The sequence below is a fragment of the Otolemur garnettii genome, unplaced genomic scaffold (assembly GCF_000181295.1).
Source record: "Otolemur garnettii isolate 467f Iridium unplaced genomic scaffold, OtoGar3 scaffold00269, whole genome shotgun sequence".
Lineage (NCBI taxonomy): Eukaryota > Metazoa > Chordata > Mammalia > Primates > Galagidae > Otolemur > Otolemur garnettii.
This window is the reverse complement of record NW_003852664.1, coordinates 300,316-306,924: the sequence shown is the minus strand read 5'-3', so window position 1 is coordinate 306,924 and position 6,609 is coordinate 300,316. Positions and strand designations below refer to the sequence as shown.

The 6,609-nt window shown below is 36.4% G+C and overlaps 1 pseudogene; it reads right to left on the bottom strand.

Annotated features, from left to right (window-relative positions):
* Positions 1-2,710: 2,710 nt before the first annotated feature.
* On the bottom strand, positions 2,711-2,841 carry LOC111722517 (annotated as a pseudogene).
* Between the last annotated feature and the right edge of the window lie 3,768 nt (positions 2,842-6,609).

The following is a 6,609-nucleotide window of genomic DNA, read 5'->3' as shown; positions in this document are numbered from 1 at the left end:
GGGAAGGGAAGGGAAGGGAAGGGAAGGGAAGGGAAGGGAAGAGAAGAGAAGAGAAGTCATGTCTGGCAAACAGAAGCTTGTCAGTATTCTCCTAGGCCCTGGCAATTCATTCTCTACCTTTTGTCCCTCCTAGAACAAAAGAGAATGAGAGACTACTTTGAAAAGAGAAATAGTTCTTCATCTCCTTCAGTTGTGGTCATGAAAGTCAATGAACAAGGCAGAGTTTTCTGCTGGCCTCACTGAGAAACCACCCTGCCAAGGCAAAATTGCTTGTTCTTTCTGCCCAAGAGAATATTACAGACAATTAAATTTGTAATTTATACATTGTCTAATCATGTGGAGTCACATTTGGACCTGGAGGAAAATGTATCATCTGCAAATGGGGACATGTACAGTAAGTAGAGGTGACACTGGGGTAAAGTGAATGCATTTATGTTGCAGCTAAGATGGCTCCTGAAGTCATAAATCAGACCAAGCCCACATGTGCATATCTACATGCTTGTCCCTGCAGCAAAATCTTTAGGAAACCACTGTATCAAACATGGCAGACTGTTATTATATTTGCCTAACAGCTCTTATCCTTCTAAAAAAGTTTCTTTTCTAAAAAAGAATCCATCATGCCTTGTTCAGCTAGTGCTGACCTCACCCCCTTGTTAGTCTTGTTTCTGGGTACTGAGAATACAACACTGAACAAAGTAGACCTGGTGCCTATGTTCTTGAAATTTTCCTTCTAGTCATTAAAAGAAAGGCTATAAAAAGGAAAAAATAATACATACAAAGTATGTCCAAAAATGATAAATGCTAAAAAATAAAGAAATATAAGGGAGGGTGGAAGTGTACTATTAATGATTCAATTGATGTTTTCAGTAGTAATTACTGAATTTTAACGTACAAAATGCTCCCCAAAATTGAAATACAAAGAAACAAAAAATAGCAATCACTTCTGAGTAAATTTTAAACTGTGTTTTCTTATTTTTTATCAAAAAAAAGTTTTCTCCTACATCTAAAGTTAGATCTCGAAAATACTGAAAATACAGTGGTTTGAATCTGATTTAACATAAGCACCAAAATATGCCTTTTATTTCATTTAAGATATTGAAAGATCTACAAATATTTCAAAATCCACTTTTCTTTGTGTGGAACTGTCAAAGCAGAATCCATGATTCTTTAAGTATTTTTTCCTTTTTAATCCATCTCTGCAGACCAGTTTTATGTTTTCAGAAATATATCATTCATGTGTAATCATTTGGCTTCAAACCATGTGCAGAGGAAACACTAGAAAGAAAGGTTTGCCATGTAATCATCTTTAAGGAATACATTTTAAACTATATTTACAGTAACTCAAGAAGCTTTAAGAAGAAAAAAAAAAACTGTGTGTCATCAGCTTAGCCATACCAACTAAGAAAAACTCATGCATTAAACATTGCTAAAGGAAATAATACAGCTTTAATTCAATCTGTAATTTGTGAGCTATCACAGAGAGTCTGGCTTGGCACCACTCAGAAATGTTCACTGAATGTCATCGTCAAGGTTTGAGAGGGCTCTCCAAGGACCAATTAAAGGAATGGAGAACTAGGAAAGATTGTTCACCACTAAGAAAAGTCAAGAAGAATGGCACTAGACGGATGTGGTTTTCCAATTTTCTTGTGTTGTCTGTAAATAGGGAAATACAAGCTAAAAATAAATAATAATAAATATCTCACCCAGTTATCTGCTTATAATCATTAAAGGTTTTTTTTTCCACTTATTTTTGGCCCTGTCCTCTCTAAATCCCTGTACTCCCCAACTCCTAATGCCAAACTAAATAATCAACAACATTGTCAGTTCCCTTTATCCTGTTTCAATATCTATGTATATGTACATACACATACACATATGTATATACATATATACACATAATTTCCAACTTGTATTCACTTCATTATGTGACCCAAAACACAAAAATCAAAGATTTGTACTCACCTATACGAACAAGAAATTTTGTTTAAGAACTGTTCTTTATCAACTTAAACTCCTTACTGGCCATAAATATTCATGTTTTATGGATTATATATTATACATGGGTATTCACCATATACAGTTTCACTGCTAAACCAATTCAGGCTGTATAACAATCAAATTCTGATTCACTAGTTAGCTAACTACTTGATTAATGAGAGTGGTTGGACTGTGTGTTTTTATTATGTCCTTCAGGGGAAATAAATGTCTTTCCTATTTTCCATTGTGCTGTTTACTCAAACTTATTTGATATTTGATATTTTTAGGAATACAAGGGAAAAGTTACCAACAGAGTATATTATGCCTAATATTTCCTTTCACTCAATGAGTTTCTGTAAGTCTGGACTACGCAAAAGGAAGGTAAACTGAGCGGGTGACTAAGTGGGTTCTCTTAGCCCGTGGATTTTAGTCTTCTCAGAATTGAGGACCTTCTTCCCTCAGTGCGCTTCTGTGTACTCCCAATACCTGGTAATAAATCATAAACTTGGAACAATTACTTGTCATATTAAAAGAAACCAGAAATCTGTAGAAAATTTAAATGCGCTGTAGTGATTCTATCCTGAAGGATTCTCTACTTTCATTCTTTTCTCTCTTTTTCACTTCTGGGTTGCTTTCGTTTTTGGGGAATTTAATTTCTGAAACAAATCAGAGCGATGTTGGTTCTCAAATTAAGGGTGGGAAGTCTTGAAAAACAGAAAAGTCTAATGCGAGGTCCAGTTAGAATAACAAGAGTTACTTCAGAGCTCTGGGATGAGTGAAGTCTGGGTCTGGGATAGTTTCTAATTAGCAACAATCACACCTTAGATAAACTCATTGGATAGGATGCTGCCACTGCGTAAAGCTAAGGTCTTGATCCAGAGGCAGTGAAGTAGTGAACCAGAGAAAGCCTCAGATTGAGAGTAACTAGGCACCTTCTTTTAAACAATTTGCCTTTCTTTTCTGAGACCAAGTTTCTTGTGTAAAATTAAGGAACTGAACCATTTGTTGCATTCCGTTCCTAATTTTTCACAAGTCTAACAACTTTCATAAAGCATATACTTCAGAATCATTCATAAACACCATAAGTACATTTCACACTAGCATGCCAAATGTCAAAATGAACAGTGATCCCTTAATGATCCTTTTTTATCTAATTTTGTTATGACCAATTGGTATGTCAAAGGATAAGTTACACTCAGTGGAAATTAAGCCATCAATAAACTTTATACCACTAGTATAGAAATTATCACAAAATATTTATATTGTTGGTTTATAAGTCCTTCAAAATCAGTAAACTATGAGCTCCTCTGGGGCAAGAACTACATCTTAGTCACTTTTATATCTCCAGTGCATAATATTTAACATAAAAAAATTAAGTAATTTTTAAAAATTAACTTAAACCGCATGTCCCAGCTGGGAAAAAGCAAGTGGAGGACAAGTGTGTGACTGACCTCGCTGCAGAGGCGTGGCTGCAAGAGTCTCCAGAGCTGTCTGGCAGTCATATTCTATTTCCCTGGTTCATTCACATTCATAAATGTATATTCCAGATTTTATTCCCTATCCTCAATCCTCCAATGCCTCCTACTTCATTTTCCCATCAAAGGAGAATAGACACCAGCTCCCACATACATTCCCATCAGGATAAGACATGTCTTCCTTCTCCTTCCATCAAGGAGGAGCTGGCGGAGCACGTCAAACCCTTCACTGGTACAACAACAGACCCCATCCTATCAACAACACTCATTCAGCAATTCTCTTTGCTCTCCAGGAAGCCATCATGTTCTCTCTCCTTCTACTGTATCTTTTCCAACAATACGCAATGATGTGATTATTTCTCTCATCTTAAAAAGGAAACTCTCCCTAGACTCAAATCCTGCTGGTTGCAACTTCTCTCCAGTTCACTTTTAAAATCCACTCCAATCAGACCTACCACTTTCCTACCAAATCTGCTCTTGTCAAAGTGACCAGTATCCTCTATCAGCTAAATTACAGTAGTTAATTCTCAGCCCTCCTCCTACCTGACCTGTCTGTGACATGTAACTTGGTTGATCATGTCTTCTTTAAAATGTTTTCTTCACTTGTCTTCCAAGATGCCCACTGTGGAGGTGGCTTCCTGACTCACTTCATTCCTTGAATTCTTCCTCCGCTGATCCCTCTTCATCTTCTCAACCACTAACCAGTGGTGGCCTCCAGGGCTTAGGCTTTGGACTTTTCTTCTATCTTTCAGTATTACCTGAGCCAGGTTCACGGTTTTTAAAATGTGAAAATACCAATATTTCCAAACTTACACTAAATTTATACCTTGAGAACCAATGTGCCATCTAATATTCAAACTCATATATTTAATTGCCTCTTTAACACCTACACTTGAAAGTCAAGCTTCTTGAACTTACATATCCCAAATCAAAGTCATGAATTTCAATTGTAAATAATTGTATCTCTACAATTCCAGTTGCTCAGAATAACTAGAGTTATTTTTGATTTCTCTTTCTCTCATATTCTGATCTTTAATCTTAGCAGACAGATCTATCTGTATCTTATCAGATAATCTTCAAAATTCTGTATATCCAGAATCCCAACACTGTGTGTCAACTTCACTCTCACCTTTCCACCCCAAGATTATTATCACTTCCTGAATAATTGCAAAAGCCTCCTTACTTTTTTTTCCTATATTTAATTTCTTTTTTTTTTTTATTTCAAAATATTAAGGAGTACAAATGTTTTAGGTTACATGGCTCACTTTTGTAATGCCTGATCCTGGCTATAGCTGTTGCCATCACTGAAATATTGTTCATTGTACCTATTAGGTAGATTTTTACCCCTCCTCCCCCTAGCTGATTTCCACCAGTATGTGTATACTATGGAGTACTACTCAGCTGTTCAGGAAGACAAATTCATATCTTTTGCAATAATCTGGATGAACCTGGAGACCATTCTTCTAAGTAAAGTATCTCAAGGATGAGACAACATTGGGCTGGGAGTGGTGGCTTGTCCCTATAATCTTAGCCCTTTGAGATTCTGAGGCACATGGATCACCTGCCCTCAGGAGTTTGAGACCAGCCTGAGCAAGAGTGAGACCCCGTCTCTAAAAATAGCCAGGCATTGTGGCAGGCACCTGTAATCCCTGCTACTTGGGAGGCTGAGGCAGGAGGATCACTTGAGCCCAAGAGTTTGAGGTTGCAGTGAGCTATGACGCCATGCCCTACCGAGGGGCGACAAAGTGAGACTATCTCAAAAAAAAAAAAAAAAGTGAAAAAACAAACACCATGTGTTCTCACTATTAAATTGGAATAAACCGATGAGCACACAGAGGGAAGTAAAACTCCCAGCTTCTTTTTACTCAGCATAACAACTAGAAGGTGCCTATAGAACATTCTCAGCATAGCAACTGGAAGGCTCCTATAGTGTCGAGTTAGGTCAAAACTTTGCAGTATTTTCTCAGCTCACACAAAGTAAAAGCAGACGTGTACATATACCCCAAAAAGGCTCATCAAAATCATCAGGCCCCTTATAACGTGCTTAACCTACTGCATCCCCTTCCCTGATGTTCTCCTTGCAGCCACAATGGCCCCCTTGCTGTTACTGAAACCCTCTGGGTACACTCTTAATCAGATCTTTGCACTTGCTGTTTCCTGTGCCTTCAATATTCCTCTCCCAGGGCTTGTTCCCTCTCTTCTTTTAGGTCTTTCCTGAAATGTCAACTCAATGAAATCTTCTCTGTCCTCCCTATGTAAAGTGTCAGGGAACCACTCCTTGACAACCCCTAGGAGTTTCTAACTCCTTGTTTGCTAAATTTCAGAACATAGTGAGATCTTGATAAATATTTGTTTAATGAATCAACTTTTTAATAAAGTAACAATAACACAAAATCTATATTTTGACAATGTTTTAGAAAGAAAACTTATGTTTAAGTGTCTCAAAGAAATTCATGAAGCATTGTCTAAGAAGATTCCTCTGAAGTCTGTCTTTAATTAATAGAAAGTTATTTGTAATTAGCATGTAATTCTTTTGAAAATAATAGGATACTACAACGTATTTAAAAGAGCTTTAAAAAAACTGTCCTTGAGAATGAGAAATACTAACAGGTGAAAATTTCACGGAATCAGCGATTGTTGATCTTCACTACAGATTTAAACTGGAATTCAATTTTTTCTCCATGAAGACCCAGATAAAGAGAAACATTTTAAGAGAATTGAATGAGATCTCCACCAATGACAGATAAGAAAATCAGGTAACACACCAAAACATAAAAGACCCAGTCAGTACATGCACAGTAGAGGTGTAGTAAATGGAAATTCCTATATTTTGGTTTATTACTTTTAATTTTATTATTTTATATAGTATTTTTATGCTTGATTGTCTAAACACCTTCTCTCATAATCACAGTATTTTCCTAAGCAATAAAATGTTTCTCAATTATATAACTTTTTCCAGAAAGGAATTTGGTCACAAAGTAGAATAAAACTTCAAACTTCTTTTTATTCATCTCACTGTTTCTCAGGGAAGAAGACTTGCTATGTAGGCAGTGCCTTTAGGAGTTGCCCTATGTAATTCCTATCGCATGTGTTTAACATTTTAAATATGAGGAGTCCGAAATAGTAAAAGTCAGGAACTAAATAGGAGTTGCATTTA